General features: G+C 37.6%; 1 protein-coding gene across 4 annotated transcripts in view; it reads right to left on the bottom strand.

The window, feature by feature from the left end:
• LOC126926971 (uncharacterized) overlaps window positions 1–18,062 on the bottom strand; it is a 234,636-nt gene extending 216,574 nt beyond the window's left edge. For 2 of the 4 annotated variants that reach the window (XM_050743275.1, XM_050743271.1), the window contains exon 1: window positions 17,867–18,062. The gene's annotated coding sequence lies outside the window, so the exon portion shown is untranslated. Of the gene's footprint in view, window positions 1–15,855; window positions 16,209–17,866 lie in introns of those variants that run through there. The other 2 variants (XR_007715043.1, XM_050743273.1) reach the window with 2 other exon arrangements.
• Between the last annotated feature and the right edge of the window lie 406 nt (window positions 18,063–18,468).

The raw sequence follows: 18,468 nt of genomic DNA on the forward strand, positions 1-18,468 counted from the left end.
AAAATTATCCTTGCAGACCGATACCCAGCGATGACATCCAAGGAAATTCAAGAGTACGCGAGAGAGAAAAACATTAAATTAATTTTCACCTCGACAGACTGTCCATCCTCCAATGGACTAAACGAGAGGGTAAATCAAACATTAGTAAACAGAATCAGATGCAAGATCAATTCGAAAAAAAAAAAGAAACTGGACAAAGATCGCAGAAAAAAGCGTAGAAGAATACAATCACACCAGACACAGTGTAACGGGATTTGCCCCAAATCACTTACTGTATGGGAAAATGATCGAAATCATCCCTAAGGGAATAACAGAGAAGAAGATAAACTTAAAAAGAGACAGAGAAGAAGCATTTAAAAACTCAGCAAGAAATTTCGAAATCAACAAACAAAAATATGACAAAAAAAGACGAGAACACGAGTTTAAAATTGGTGATACGGTCTTCACCCACAACGGAAACAGAATGAATAGAAATAAGCTGGAAGAAATTAGGAAAGGACCTTTCAAAATTTTGAGAAAGATTTCAAACTCTATATATGAAGTGGATAACGGTAACCGGAGATCTGAAGGGAATTTCTTCAAACTGGCCCGGAAAAACGACCGAACAGAAAGGAAGTCGATCGAAGAGCTTCCGTTCCAACAGCTTCGACGTGTCGACATTGCACGGAGCTAAAAGTAAGCTTAGCGGATCCTCGAAAGCCGCTATTTCGACCTTTATGGCACCGTCGAATTGGTTCACGAAGAGACACCAACCGATGTCGAAGAAGCCGGAAGATTTAGTAACGGCCAGTTTAAGTCTCAAGTTCGATAAATCGAAGGTAGTGAAGGCGGTGAAGGAAACGTTGGGTAAAAAGTCCCCTAATAGCGAGGTCAAACACAAAGTCGTATGGGACAACACTAGTGGAACCAAAGTGGACGCTCAGGTAAGTTGTATTTCTCGTTACGATATCGTTTCTTGTTTAAGAGCCATCGTAGGTGAAAGGGGGAATGAAAAAGAAAATCGTAAATCGTAAAATCTCTTCCAGAGAATGCACTTTATCGTAAAAATTAATAAAGTCAACAACAACGTGAAATTAAATAATTGTTGTTTGATATTCTGTATTATCGATATAGGTGAAACGTGGAGAAGATAATTTGCAATCATTGCGGACAATATCGCAGTGACATTATTATCAATCGGTAATATTAAAGATAAAATTCATATGGGATGAAAACAGAGCGTCAAAAGTGGTTATTTTCCGATCTTCTTGCGAAGGGAAAAATGTTTAAGAACGGCTCTCAGCAAGGAATAAAAAATGTTATTACAGTTCCATTTTCGTGTTCGTTTTTTTTCTACATGATCCATGTGAAATAATTCTTCAGATGCTCTGCTGGTAAATGAATCGACGTTTGTAATAGAGGAAATATGAAGTACAGCGAGATCGTTGTTGACTATTGTTCTACACCGATATCGACAAAATAATTCTTCGACAACTCTATTGATAAATCAATTGTAGTTTGAAATCAAACGAATCTGAAGTACCATCAGTTTGTTGCTACGAGAACAATAGTCACCAACGATCTCGCAGTAATTCGGATTCGTTCGATTTTAAACTTCAATTGTTTTACCGACAGAATCTCTGAATAATTATTTTGCTGGTAAATTCTGTTGGTATATCGATTAGAGTTTGGAATCGAGCAAGTACGAAGTACAAGATGGCTATTGTTCTCCAGTAGCAACAGTCTGATAGTATTTCAGATTCGCTTGATTTCAAACTTAGTTCCTTTGGTTTAATTACTGATTTATCAGCTGGATCAAAATTTAAAGAAAATGAAGATCAAGTGTAGCGCGTAAGTTTTACCTCTGCTTAATTTTTTCATCTATACACTCATCTTTTTCAACTTCCATGTCACATTTCGTATAAATGCTAATAATTCTTTGTTTTTTTTTTTGATAAATTCTCTTAAACGTCGCACAAGAATTTTTCGTTCGCGAGGAGGTGCAAAAATGGCCACTTTTTGACTTAGGTCAAAATTTGCAAATTTGGGGTTAGCCCCAACTTAACCACACTTTTAATCCAACATGAATTTTATTTTAATATTACTGACCTCTGATGGTGGATCTGCGATACTGTACTTAATGATTGTAAACTATCTTATCGACTTCTCATCTATATTAATAATATAGAAATGTTAAATATTATTTTGAATATTAGGAATATTAAATAACAGTTAAATACTTAAATATATGTTATTTGATTTGTTTTAGAACGAAGCTCATTCTCTGGAGTGAAACCTTTAGTTTCTCTTTCTTACGCGATAAAGGAGAGGTGCAAGGATTTAAATATTTATAACATTATGACCTTTATTCTTTAAGCATGAAAATATTTTAAATACAAGCATATAAATATTACATATAAATATTTCTATTTACATATACATCAAGTAAATTTACATGTACATTTTCATCTTGGTAAAAAGAACGTGTAAATTATCGTATTTACTATTACGTATTTTAACGCGAAATCTCGTTTCATAAAAATTTTCATTCAAATACGTAAATACATAATATTCATAAATTTATAAGAACAATTTTGTCCGTAGGTATTTGGTAGCGCAATTGAGAAGATGTTAACGGCGGAAAAGGGAAACGATACGGGGGCTTCCGGGTCGAGCGGAAAGCCCTCGGTATCTCCGAACAAACCAATGTCAGGCAAAGTGACAAATTGGTTTTCAAATACCAAGAATCAAAATCGGAATCAGACGGAATCCAGCGAACCGTCTCTCTGTTCTTCCCTAAAGGACCTATTCAAGAAGTAATGGGGAAGAACAAATGCTAATAAATGTTAAGTGTCTCTAGTTTAATTAACACTTCTTTATCTTTATCTTTATTAACACTTATTTATTTAAGAATTTATTCAGAGATTAACACGACCTAATAGATGACTGACAATCTGGTGTAATTCAAATTAACGAGCTATACTTTCCTTGTATTTTCTTATTGCTATACCTCTACAATATTCTTTTATCGTATCTGTCGATTTTAATCTCACACAAATATCTAATAAATGTGTATACAGTAGTTGACGAAAATATTAGATAGAAGATTTTTGCGAATATATATTATGTGTGTTAGTGTTTTTCTTCACTTCACTTCAATGTAACGAGACGTGTCTATCATGATTACACCGGTAAAAATTGAGACTAATTTGGAAATATATATATGGAAGCTAGAAGATGCTTATTGCAGACGTACACATAGCAAAAAACTAATGTACAATGTAAAGAGTATTTTTAAACATATGATTGATTAGGGGTAAAAATGCTCCTACTAAAAATATTGTGACTTATTTATACAATACATAATTAACTGTCCAAATACCGATGGTAATCAATAAGCATCTTATAATTCCTATTTACATTTGTTTCAAAAGCTTCTTTCGTTTCATAAGGAAATAATAGATGCACGACACTTTTTGTTTTATATTATTCTATCGATTTATGTATGATCTATTTTGTAGTAATAGAACAAAACGAAAGAAACTTTTGAGACAGCCTAATGCATCTTGAAATTCATGAAAAGCTTCAACAAAATATTCATGGAAAGTTTCTGTAAGCGTCCGAGTACTTTCGTGAGCCGTTATATGTATAATAATTCGTTACAATGTTAGTGATAGCTTGGAAAGTGAACTATTTTTATTATACATCTTTTTACTTTCCATATTACGCTCATAGATACTCTAAAACGCCGCGATACTAACTCTTATCTATCATGTTTACGAATGCCTATAATTTGTGAAACCGCTTCTGATTTTACGGAAATTTTGCAGTTGCTTGATGAATGAAACAGATTTGTTAAGAGAATCACATGTTATAGATACCTGAACTGTGATTTATTTAATATATCTTTTCTGATTTGTTATCCTGCAACATTTCCATGTTTTACGAAGCTTTAAATTAAATTTCACAAGTTTATTTTCCTTAAGCTAAAGACGATGCTGGTGAAATATTTATTTCTGAAGTAAAAAGTAAAAATATAGCTTACATATTGCTTGTATTTAATCATGTATTACGATTAATCCTGTTGCGATACTCGTATATTTCAGTTAGGCTCTGGTTTTAGTAAACAAGAAAGATTTATAATATCTTAAGAGGATGTTTAGCATGAAATCATGCTAATAAGAAGTTTTTCATGTTTTTCTTCAGGCTTAAAATATTTTTTAATGTTGTGAAAAAATTGGGTTGAAAATGAATAAAAGGGTGCAACAGGGTATTTAAACAAACTAATGTCTCTTATATGAATAAGTCGAGTGATATGCTGTAAATTATTTTCACAAAAAGACACCCATTTTTATTATTGTTTTCTAAACAAAATTCAATATGATTTGTTATACCTGTAATAGGAAGTTTCTTTAACTAACATTTAGTTATCGATCCTATTTTTATTGAAGTTTAACAATACTGTTCAATGTTAATAATTATTAATTTATAAGTGAAGGGTAATTCCAACGAAGAAAGATATCATTTGCAAACAAATAGTTTCAGATGAAATCAGCATTGGTACTGTAAATTTAAGATATTATAAATCTAATATGTATTGTATCGCAAAGCGGGATTCATGATGAAAAATTAAATATAAAAGTCCATGAAATTTCGCAAATTTAAACATCTCAGTTGATACAGCTTTAATAAATGTGGACAAAAGTTTAGTCTATCTCTATATTTAAATAACGCATGATATTTAATTCTACAGTATAATTAAACAAAGATTCGAAGCTGAAAATTTCGAAATATAATTGAACAATATATCGTACAATAAATGTTATATGATGTTCTGTAAAGGAGAATTGCATTTTTATGAAGAGGATCAAAGATAAAAGAGATTTTTGTTGAACGATACGACCGTTTCGAAATTCCATTTTGATCTTGTGTATGTATAGTGTATCTCGTACAAAAGATATTACAACAAGCGTCCAGTCATAATGTGAAACATTAATCAAAATTTCTAATCTCGAGTGTTTCAAGCCCCAGAACTCATCTTAATAAATATAAGAAGGACAGATTAAATTCAATTTGATTTTTCTAATTTTCTCGTTAATAATTAAATATGAGCATCAATCAATCAATAGTTCATAATGCACGGTATAATGCGTGTATAACATTCATCTGATTTCAATTAACTTACGTTTAAGCAAAATAATTATTCGAACTAGTTTATCATTCACATTATTACACATTTTAATTGTATATATATCTAGTACAACATAGAAAGGATGTTTTAGGATTATGAGTATTCCTTTAATTTTTAAGAAGAACAATAAGTATGCATAGTATTTCTTTTATCTCATATTCTAATTTCACCACATTGAATTTTCTAAAGAAAGATGATCTATTTATTTTAGATAACGCAAATCCTTTATTTTAGATATGCAAAGTCAAATATATTTTTGTCAATAAAGACACAAAAAATCTTAGATGTCTAAATGTCAGCTTTAAGAACAGTAGATTTGCCTGCCTTCAAACTTAAATGTCCTGTCCAGTAGTAAAACTTAAAATGACATTAACAACGGCAGTAATATTTACGCCTACAGATGGAGGATATTAGACTTCGATTAAAATACAAGTAGCTCAATAAATATGTGTCTAAGTACGATGGTTAAAGAATAACGATTCGTCATTCTTTATTCCAGCGCTTAATGCTATCCATCTTTCAACAAATACAATCCTAGAACAATGCCGCTGAAGAGAAATGTTATGCGTGAATTTATTTGCCTTTGCGGGACGAAGGTTTATTAAATTATTAAATGAAAATATTAAATGAAAATGAATATGTATAATTGTGTGTATAAAAATTGATATATGTATGTATGTATAAAATATATATATGTATGTATATATATATGTCGGGTTGGCGTTAAGATTAGAGTTAGGGATAAGGGCGTGAAACGAATCCCTATTGGCGCTAGACGTGATCGTTATGTAATAGAGGAGATATTTACTAGTGCAAATATGACTATGATGGAATTGGACAAGTAATCGCGATAATTAGATACTCGAGAAGCAAATGACGATGATCCTAGGCTCAATAACGAATCCGCGGTCAACGGGATGACGAACTTTACCCTTCGTTAGCGTCTAAGTTACACTGTATGTTAGAGCAAGGGGCAATTATTACGTATACAAAAGACAGGTCGATTGCCGATGAGATCGCACTAGAGTGAGTGGCTCTCCGTCGCGGTGACGCTGTCGAAGAAATCTATGATGGGTGTGCCTAAGGGCACGAGATCTCGGAGTCGTCATCGACTCCAGTCGGAGGTTCGGTGCGCATATCGAGATAGTGTGTAATAGAGCCGACAAGTTAATAGGAGCCCTTAGGGGAATTCTACCCAACATCAACGGGCCGCCCAGCTTGGCTCGTAGGCTCTACTACAACGTGTGGGAGTCCATCGTAACTTACGGAGCACCGGTGTGGGCTAGAGCAGCGAATACCGTTAAGAACAGGAAAAAGCTGAAACGAGCACAACGAACGGCCCTGTGCATAACAACGACGGCATACCGTACCGTCTCCCACGCGGCACTTTGCGTGTTGACCGGGAATCTCCCGATTTGCATAAGGATAAAGATGCTCGGAGAGACCTACGAGAGGAACAAGATCCATGGGTCCAGGATTGGCACGGATGACGGCTGCAAGCTGAAGGAGGAACTGGAGGCGATTCGCAAGAAGGCCCAGGAGGACTGGCAGAAGGAGTGGAACAACCACAAAAAGGAAAATATCACAAAGAAATTAATACCGAGTGCGCTGCTATTTACCAAAAAGAAGATGGACATCGATCACCACACCATGCAGCTGCTAACCGGGCATGGGAGCTTCGGTGTCTATAGGAAAAGGACTGGCAAGGACAGCGACAGCAACTGTCTCGACTGTGTAGACCCGAACGACGATGCAGAGCACGCCCTCTTCGCGTGCCCGAAGTGGACGGACAGAAGGATCGAGCTGGAAAACGCTCTGGGCGGGAAGATAGACGTGGGCAATCTGATCGCCACGTTGATCGCCAAGAACGAGAGCTGGAATAAATTCAGGCAATTCTGCAAGACCGTCATGTGTCACAGGAGGGTGACAGCGAAGGCCTGGGAAGAGGCAAGGAGGAGAACGAGCGAAACAACAACTACGTGGAGCAATGAGGGCAAGAACACGAAACAACGAAAAACCGCAAAAGGAGACCAGTCCAGTATTCTGAACTGGCTGAGAGGACGACATGAGCAGTAACTGCCCGAAGAAGTAGATACAACGGGGCACGAAAGGACAACCCTGATGACTGCCGACAGGTTTTACCGGGGTTGTCTGCCCTCTAAGCGGAGGAAGAAGGAGGAGGGGTTTTTAGTGGGTATGGCAACGACAACCGACCGACTCCCACATAACCCAGTGATGCGGGTCACTGGGCATGCGTAATTGCATTTTCCGCTCCCCACGCAAAAAAAAAAGACACGAGATCATCGGATTCGCGGAGAAAAGTCTCCGTTCGAAGGGTGTGGGAAATTGACGTTGCTGTTAATTGGTCAATTTCCATGTTGGTGGTTAGAGAAAGATATTAGCTGTCCTTGGGAAAAGTTGCTAGCGGGAAGCGTCGTTCGTGGAAGGATAGATTTCTCTTATCTTCCCGTAGTTGGGGCACAGGCCATTTGTCTATTTGAGAGACTTTGTGTAATTGAAATTTAATATTCGTAGCGGGTCCTCGCCCAGCTAAACATATACTGCGAAGATGCGTTGGCATCTGGCAATCGTCTTACCCGAAGGACAAAGTCTGCGTGTGGCGAGCCACGGGACAGAAATCGTTGAATTGTTTACCGTCGTGCCCCGTCCCAAGTATTTTTTTTTATGGAAAGCTATAGAGTTACTTCATGCCTTTGTTAGATAAAACGTTCATCCCTTGACCGCGACTACGTTCGGCGACCGGTTGTCGCCTCGAGCCCGAGCTCACTATCATAAATCTCAAATAAATACAGTTGGATCGAATGACAACAGTTTCTTAATACGGCTATGGTGAAATCTAAATTTCAATACTAGGGGTCTTCCCAAAGTTCCAAAGGGAACGTTCCGGTATTCTTTCATCTCCGACATATATATATATTATTATAATGACTTATTTTAATAATGACTTAATTTGTATAGTAAAAACAGCTAAAATCTCATGTAAGATTGTTGGGATGTTACGTGATATTTCTGTTGCATCATTGATTATCGTTATACTTTGAAAAATAATTAAGGAAGCGAACAATGCGTGGACGATTATGGCAGTTTTATTAATAAACGAACGTTTAGTAGAGAATATGGATTTATTGGATAAGTAAATGTTTCATTAAATGTAACTGCTACATGCAGAATAATATGTTGTTACATGTATGAACTAAAGTTGATGTAATACTCATATTGTATTTATGGTTTCAAAGAATTAATAAAATCTGCTGAGATTCAAACGTATACTCTCCCTTTTATTCTATGAGAATTAAACATTTAGAAGATTTTATGAAAATGCACTAAAAAACAATCAGAAGCATCTGTTTCTCCTCTTTTTTTTCTTTTTTTTTTTTAGATATGTTGATTGCCACGCGATTTTTATACTTATTTTGACTTGGATAGATAGAATAAGCGTACCATACCAAGACATTTCATTCTTGCAAAATATTCTAGTCTATTTGCGTACGTGCTCATAATCTTGGCTGATAACCGCCATTCGCTATATACATCGTTGGTATCGACGTCAAAGGATTAACACAGACAAATACACAATCCATACAATCCGATTTGATTGATTTTAGATCTTGCATCAAACAGATCTCTATATAAACAGATAATTTCTGAATCTAAACATTTGTATCGCTTCTTCTTCCGCTTTGAAATCCTCTACAAACGCCTTTTATAGTCGTTCAACTTTTCAGCTCACAGAAAAGAACATTACGCGTATTCCTAGCAATCGCCCAAAGACTCGAACGTGTGCTTCGATAAAGCTCGCTTAACTTTCATCGACACATCGATAACTTTGCGTTCCAAGATGTTATTACGCCCTAGAATCCCTAACATAATTTTAGAACCAGAATTTCTGTGCAAAACAATTCCATCGCTTTGTCACGCTTAACGGCTCAATCATCGAAACATGTATCATAACGCACGAATTATGATAAAAAAGAAACTGTCTTTCGAATAAAAGCAATCCGTTTGCCAGGTGCGCTTAAGGATGTACAGGACGTCGACGGAGCAAGTGTACGAAATACAGCCGCTGGAGGGTAACAGTTCCGCTCAACGTTACACTCAACAGCCGAAACAACGATTCTCTGAAATGCCTACTCCGTCGGTTTCGCCGACGTCTTCTCTCCGAAAGCGCGTCTCGGAACTGCCAAGAGCCGCGAGTGCATCCGTTTCCGGTGCTGCGGGCATTGTCTGCTCTAATACGGATCTGATATCGATCCTAAGCTCGTTAGCGTCTTCCGCGACGGAAATCAACCGATGCGGCGAGGAAGCGCCGAGTTCCCGGGACGATAGCAAATCAAACTGGCCCGGAAAAACGACCGAACAGAAAGGAAGTCGATCGAAGAGCTTCCGTTCCAACAGCTTCGACGTGTCGACATTGCACGGAGCTAAAAGTAAGCCTAGCGGATCCTCGAAAGCCGCTATTTCGACCTTTATGGCACCGTCGAATTGGTTCACGAAGAGACACCAACCGATGTCGAAGAAGCCGGAAGATTTAGTAACGGCCAGTTTAAGTCTCAAGTTCGATAAATCGAAGGTAGTGAAGGCGGTGAAGGAAACGTTGGGTAAAAAGTCCCCTAATAGCGAGGTCAAACACAAAGTCGTATGGGACAACACTAGTGGAACCAAAGTGGACGCTCAGCTAAGTTGTATTTCTCGTTACGATATCGTTTCTTGTTTAAGAGCCATCGTAGGTGAAAGGAGGAATGCAAGAACGCACATAATACGCAAAAATCTATGGCAGATTCAAAGTACAGTACTCGTTGTGATATTCGGTAAAGATAATAAGTTCTCCTATGGAGATTTCATTTTTCAAATTATTCTCGTAAAAGTACGTATTTGCATAAATAAATAGCACACGGTCTCTGCGTAAATACCCAGGCCAGTTATGAATATTTCAGTTTGCCAACGATATCCCAACATGTGGGACACTCACATGTGTGCTACTTCGTGAGCGATGATAAAGGCGCTGGTCAAGCCTTCGTCTCGATTTAACGCGCACGATCTCGCGGGATCGCATACTCCTGACACAGGTGCGTAACCGGAAGGACCTCCTATATCTAATCGCGTCAACCATACAGCAACATCGTGATTTACGTCCTTCGAGGACAGCATCTTTCTGTTCCATTTGTTCACGTTCTCGAGAGATCGTCTGGCATCGCCACGGCGGACCTACGACAACGTTTAATATTTTCTTAATAAAAGCTAGCAAATATTACGAATATATTATATTTATTATTACATCATGCATTATATACTATATATAAATATTCGTCAATGATAATAAATATATGTGCAAGTAATCGTGTTGTTGATTGTAATCAAATGTAACTTGTAACGCTATTAGTATTTTAATCTTCCTGAAAAATGTTGAAATGTTGATTCAACAGCAGAGAAGAATAGCAGAAAAAGAAAAGTAAAAGGAATCGCAAGTGTCGTATATCAATGATATTATCATAGGTCTATAACATTAAATTAAGATTCTTAAGAGATGAAAAAGGTTTAATAGTCGATTATACAGATATTTCGGATACACGATAAATGCGAGGTTTGTCAATGATCCGTGAAAATTGTTTGTTTGGAAATTTGTTTCCAAGGGATCGTTCACGGTTGTCCAATTTAACAAAATGGAACTCGTTGCATTTTATCGACCTAAAACGTCATGCGCAGATATTTTGACCTATATAATTTATATACCATACACTGTACAGATAAGTAGAAAATAAAATAATTGACACTCGCATATGCGTATCTCAGATAGTTACTACTTTAGTTAAATGATTTAATTTAATGGAAATCGCTTACCATAACGTCTCGTTTTTCCGCGTATAAAATCATTCGTACGATCACTAGAATCATGTTGGATTCGAGCGATGGGTCCATGTAAATTGCACTGACCTAGGATTAAAATACGTACGAAAATGTAACAGGCGTTAAAACAGTATTACAGCCTTACAAATAAATTATTATTCAAAACTCTCGTAAATACATCGTATCTTATATAATTTTCCTAAAAAATTAATTTTATTCGTTATATTTATCTTAGGAAATGTACGTTATTAATCTCAACAGCATTGGAAAACCAATTACCGAATGGCTGAAATTAATCGATTACAAAATTCCATTACGGATAAATTATTTGCAGAACTCTTTAAAAGATACGTGTAAGCTTTGAACAGTGTAAACAGAAAATACAGAGCTTCCATCCGAGTATACGATCGAGATGTTTGAAAGCAAGTAGCGTACCTTGAAAATACAGAGATACGCATAACTCTGCCCTATGTTTCCCGGTTGCTCGCGTACATATGTAGGAGAAGGTATTCTATATCTAAGTATAATAACAGAATTTCGTTTGGTATTACTTACGATGTTTAAAAGAGCCAAGATATATTGCTGTACTCGAATTCCATGAAAATCTACCACGGAGTAATCAGCAGCTATTCCAAGCTCTAGCCATCGTGGCGGCGAATCCTTAGCAGTTGGTCTTTTCTCTAGAAATGACTTATCTTAGAAATCGACTTATCTTCAACGAAATTAGAAAGTCTACTCGACTCGACTTGATAGCTTAAACGCATGATTATTAAAAGCATAAATTAATATCTACGAGCAAGTATTCGTGGAATAATTATTATGATATAAATAATTATTTCAAAAGTATAATTTCAAAAATATCAATTCGGTATCACCGTGAATTTCATCCTGCAAATTTCTTTAAAATTCTTGACAAATTTTGGTAAACGTATTCCTCCAGCAAATTTGTCTATTTTTCTATTTTTTTACATTAAATTAGGCAAGATAGATAAAGATTCGTGCAATGGACAATATACATATGTGTAATAGACAGGGAATAATAAAATAAATTAAAAACAGCGAAATATAGATGAACGTGTAGAAGATCAAGAGAGAGTGGAACGCAATAGGGAGAATAATTGTAAACCGAGTTCCTTTTAAGGCTGAAGATAAGCTATTCTTATATTACATGCTGTTATTATTACTTTTGTACACGATAGATTGGAATATCAGTACAATTTCTTTCTTTCAGTAATATTCGATGATTCGTTAATTTATTAACCGCTATATTGTACGTGGTAAGTAAAAAAGCAACGATTGTACAAGAATGGCATTTGGAAAAATATTTGACTTACTTGATAATCTGTTCCTTTGCCATTTAGGACCAGAGAAGTATCCAATTTCCTCGGGATTTGTTATTTTATATAGGTTGGGGTTGATAATCAATCTCGGATCCACTCGGATTGGTTATCACACCTTTTATTTTCTCTCTTATACAAAACACCAAATCACACAGCAAACGTTTAAACTCTCCCAATGCGTCTTAGCAATTAAGGCGTGGTCGACTCCTATGACAAAAGAGCGTCGTTAGGAGTCGTACCAACACAACCCTAGTAACCTTTTAGTAACTAGCGGTCATACCAACTGAGCATTTCTCAACAGGATTTACGTCGATCGATAATTCTTCCACTATTGTATCGTTGTATTCTGTGGAGACATCGTCTTTTTCATCGTACAGAATCAATTTCTCAGCTTCTGGGTATTCCACGTCGAAGACGTCACCGGAAAGATTATAAAATCCCTGAACATCGTGGCTTAAGGAATCGCGTTTGCTTCGTTTCGACTTTCTCTTACTTTCTTCAACTTCGAATTTATTCGATTTCCCTGTAACCGAATTATCAACGTTTTACCACGTTTGCCTGTCTTATCTTCGCTATTCTCGTTACGGATAAAATGAAAAAATAGTTGCAAAATTTCTGAAATTGTAAATACGACCAGACTGGAACGTATCAACGACATATACGGTGTCACAAAATTGTGACAAGTCAATATTCCAGTTGTTAGTTTGTTGAATTTACGCCACCGCTGATTAAACGTATCACGCTTTAATAGAAAATTCAATTTCCCAGCGGGGAAAATGGAATTTTGCGCTAATTAAAGTATTGCGCTTTTGTACAAAATTCCATTGTTTTCTGTTGCCCGCGAAAATGCAATTTTACGACGGACATTTCAGACAAATTTCCATCAGACGGCTTTCCATCCGTAAAAAAGAATGCTATCTATAAAAGTGTCAATGGAAATTGATCAAAGTAACGTCAAACAAACCCGTTTAAACAGCGAGGTAAATAGACCAATTGCTTTTAACAAAACCTGTATCGTTGCTCTTAACCGTTTCACTTTTAAATATCAATCGGCGCTGTTCCTCATTAAAATTTCGATTCAAATCGAACGAGAAATACAGCGTAACACTTGGAATTTTCTATCGTTTCTCAACCATACTTCGAACATTTACGTCGCATTCTTCGATTCATAGGATCGCGATGTTGGATTCTTCGATTTCGATACAAAAACGTTTCACAGCTTTCGACGCGGGCAATTTAATTAAGAGAACAAATAATTTGTTTATAAACTGCCAATTACGTGCCTTGAATTTCCGATATATGCAATAAATTTCATTGCTACTTGACCTAAGTGGGTCATAAAGTTGCAACCGTGTAAACCGTGCCACGTAATTTTATTGCATTCAATTTTCCACGATTCCAACAATTTATCAAATTAGAATTTATCCGCGCATCGTACGAAATTTTTCATAAAAATTGATTAATAATAGTAGATATATAGCTCCTCGTATTCGTAAAACAGATTTTTAATCTGTAAACAACGAGTCGTGGTAATTACGATACGATCGATTTTCAACTTAGCAAAATTTGTTTCCATTTAACATTCACATCCAGATTGTATTTCCTTTGTAATAAATTAATTATATAATTAAATAAATTTATTATTCGAACCGATATTCAGATACAGTTCGAGTATACTTGATAAATTTTCAGACTCGATTCTCCAAGTCGAAAATGAGAACGTTTTATCCTATACTTTTTCTTCATTTTTCCACAAGGATTCGCGTTGTTCTCGCTTTCAGACGTTGTTCCGTTGCATCCTGTATATACGGGGTGTGCGAAAACCGTGTGTTTAAACCGTCAAATTGTAAGGAGTTGATTTACAGACAAGAAGAAGAAGAAGAAGGAAGAACTTTATATAATGTTCGTCAACGGACGTTTCTTTACAGAATTACAAACGAGTATCGTTCGTACGAAACAGGTAACGACGCGTTTTCCATCGCAGCGTGCAAAAGTTCGCTGTATTATCGTGTCAGCGCAGTTGCATGCTTTTTATCATGCGACAACAAGCCCGTGTCGTTAATAGCTACAATAATGATACAATGAAAAATTATTATCTGGTATGTTTGATTGGTCGTTGGAGAACGTTGTCCGTGTGCTCGGATAGAAGCCTGACATCGATCAACGATGGGAGTAATACGATCTCGTACACACAGTTGCTAACAATTCGATCGAGTTGCAAAAACCGCGTGTTTTTACTCGTTGCGCTAGTTGTTCACGCGAACTCGCATCTCCAGAATAAACCTTCCGTTTTACAGTTGCGAAACCATAAATACAGAAAAGAAAACGCAGTTCTTGAAACTCTGACGAAACGCTGATAATACGGTCAATTGTCGCGTGCCGTGGAATGGAAAATTCGTCGTTACTTGTTTCATACGTACGATACTTGTTTGTAACTGTGGAAAAACGCGTTTATTGCCCAGCTTCGTACGACATGTTTTTCGGTAAATATTTACAAAGCGGACAATCTCGCCATATTCAACGGCTTTGAAATATGTTTGCCAAGGCTAATATTCCGAACAACTTTTTCCTGTAATACTCTTTACCGTCGCTCTGCTTTCCGCGATATTCGCAGCAATTTCTGTCTCGACGACAGCGATGATTTCGTAGTTTCGCTTTTCTCGATATCACTGCTAAAGCTTTTCCTACCTCGAATAACGACGCAAAGCTTCGTATGAATCGTATCTATCCTGTTACTTGATACGCGAATTTAATTCGCGGTAGCCTCAATGATGTTTCTTCCCTGTGCGAGTTGAAAATGATTATCAGAACTGCATATATATATATATATATATATATATATATATATATATATATATATATATATATAAATGTACGGACATCAACGTCCGAGACGTTCGTCCATGCCAAACGGTAACGCGTACAGGAAACATTTGTTCAAAATGACTTTGACTTTAGCTATATTTTTAAATTGGAATTAGCTAATGGTCGTTCGCTTTGTAAATGATTATTTCTTTTTCTTCTTTTTGCCTGCAGATTAAGCCCTCCCTGTTTGACGGTTTAAATTTATTAAATTAAATTTATTAAACCGAATATATATATATATATATATATATATATATATATATTCGTTTGTACTACGATTACTCTCATACTCTATGTATGGTATTATAATATCGACGCTATCAGTTCTTACAGTATCACGATCAGAGTCAATTTTAGAATAGAAGAAGCAATTAACGGCGGATCGCAAAGTAAGAAGCTTATAACATAATTGGCAAGGAAGTCGGTAAATCGATCAACCAATCACCTACATCCAACCGTCTAACGAAAGATGAAAAGCCATCGCGATAACGATCCTTCTCACCTGCAGGATTTTCCGGATTCACAGACACGAAGCTCGAATTATTCCTGATCGACCACCACTTTTCGTTTTTCGGCTGAAACATCACATGCTGGCTGAACGAAGCCAGCGGCTGAACGAAGAACGATCTCTGCCCGATCAACATCAAGGCGTACACTTCTTCTTCGCATATCGTCACGACGACGAAGGAACTCGCGTCTCCTTCCAAGCTGCCTTGTCGAAGATCGCAGTTCGCCTTGGCGTTACGTCGCTCGGACTTGGTTTTACCCTGACGCACCCAATTCACGGTGAAATTCGACGACAGTATCAATCGATCGTTGGCCATGGTCCTTAAGGTCCAGTTGCTGATCTCGAGGAACACCGGCTCTTAGTGGAGATACTCGCGCCAAGTTTCTCGGTCTTCGTGGGTCGATCTTCTGTTCCGCGCGCTCTCATTCGGGATCACTCGAGGGTAAACGATCTCGTACTCCTGCAAGCTTTGCAGAAAGTCGCTCATTCGCGACTTAGTAGCGATCGTGCCGAGCAGCCACGTGGCGAGGAGAAAACTGGGAAGTTTCGATCGCGTCATGTCTCGCGCGCTTTGATCGAAATTTCAATAGGATTTTCTGGCTACCCAAAACTCGCCAGGCATGCTCGTTCACTCGCAGACGTAGTTATCGCGATGAAAGCAGCTAATTCGCAGACCCGATATTCTCATTTCATTTCGCCGGTTCGTAACGCTTTCGAAACGCCGTGTCATATAGACGCGGATGCGACGATACTCTCGCGTTCTAACATTTTCAATGTCTCGCGCTTTATCACGTAGCTCGCGCGGAAGTAATACGAAGGTGAATCGTTGGTTTTAATACACAGGGTGTTGTTTAATCGATCGTATAATGGAGAAAGGAACGATTCTACGGTACACCAGAGATGAAATGAAATCATAGAATGCAGTGGTTTTGTAGGTAGTGCTTTATCGAAAAGATTAACCGTGAATATTTGCTCGACCTATTTATACCAAATTGATACAGAATCTTAAAATACAGACGAATCTTTCTCAATTTCCTTCGATCATCGTCTCTAGGCGTACGAAACTGCCTCGTTGAATTCGAACGTTCGTCGATTTCCTTCGACGTCTTTCAATTTCTTCTTTTTTCAATCGCCGTTCGCCTTCTCAAAGCTGTCTTCGAACAGAATTCTTAGAACGACTTCCAATTCCTTTCGATTCGTCCAATCGTTTAGCTTTACGAAACTGTTTCGCTAAACTCCTTTTTCCACTGTACTTGCGTATCGTAACCAACTCGTGGGCGGTAACTCGCGTCGATTAACGATTCACCACCAGTAAAGTAACCGGGAATGCAGCAAACTAGTAGTCGGTAGAACGAAGCGGAACGTAAGTGGAGCGAGCGATAAGAGCGATCGCGACAATCGCACGCCTCGCCGTGCGATTCCCACGCGAACGAATCATCAAATTCGAGCCAAAGATTCTCACCAACTCGAAGATTCGCGCCAGTATTTTCCACGCGCGCGTCACACAAATTCGAACGACTTTCGCGAAAAGGACGGAAGGATAAGACGATCGATCGGATCTCGGGTCGATCGCGATACCCCCGGACAGAAGGTTTCGACGAAAAAGTGGAGTAGACGCGACGAAGGAGCGTCGTGCAGCAACTGGTGGCCAATTTATTCACCACGTGCCGTAGGAATTTAATTTTCTTTCGCGCAAGAACGATCCACCATCGGAGAAAGTAGAATATAATTAATTTCGATCTCGTGTCGATCGCGACGTTCCGGATGGAACGTTTCGCCGAAGAGGTGGAATAAACGCGACGAAGGAGCGTCGTGCAGCAACCGGTGGCCATTTTTTCCACCACGTGGCACCACGTGGAAATTTAAACGTTTTCCATGAAAATGATGCACCATCGGTAAAAGTAAAATACGATAATTAATCGGTCGTCGAGTCGAACGTGATATTCCGGATAAAATTTTTCGATGAAAAAAGTGGAGTAAACGCGACGAACGAGCTTCGTGCTACGACTGGCAGCCACATGGAGGGATGAACGCGGCTGGAAACGCACGCGAGTGCAGCGGCGAATTGTGCGTAAGAGTATGCGCGAACGCGAGACTGGAAAAAGCACCAGCGCTTACCGCCCACTGAAGTTCTAATAATGGCAGCTTTATGTGCAATCACCGAGAAACGAGGATGCTGGCGAACGCATTGTTCGACCCCGACCGAGACGATTTAACAAGGGCCGAGGATTTCATCTTGAACGTTGCTCTTGTCACGACCGGCATACTTCAAATCCGATGGACCGATGATGGAGATAGAGATGTGGCGGCCTTGGCGACAATGTTGTGTACAATTTTCTAATGTTATGTGTCCACGAGAAAATTCCCATTCTATTGGGTTTTCTCAAAAGTTTCTTTCGTTTTATAAGGAAGTGACAGATGCACATCATTTTTTGTTTTACATTATGATTCATTTTGTTCTATTAGTAGAAAACGGATCATACAAAATTCAATAAAATAATATAAAAGAAAAAATGTTGTGCATCTATTATTTTCTTATAAAACAGACAGAGACTTTTGGAACAACCTAATATGTTTCTCATTGACATCCTTGGGAATTAAGTAGAGGATAATGGAAAAATGGAAATCGATAAAAAGTATTTATTATTATATCGAGAGTTTTAATGAGTTTTTTTTTTTTTTTAGAAAAGTTTGTTACTTTATACAATTTATTGGTAGTG

This window comes from Bombus affinis, unplaced genomic scaffold (genome assembly GCF_024516045.1).
Source record: "Bombus affinis isolate iyBomAffi1 unplaced genomic scaffold, iyBomAffi1.2 ctg00000068.1, whole genome shotgun sequence".
NCBI lineage: Eukaryota > Metazoa > Arthropoda > Insecta > Hymenoptera > Apidae > Bombus > Bombus affinis.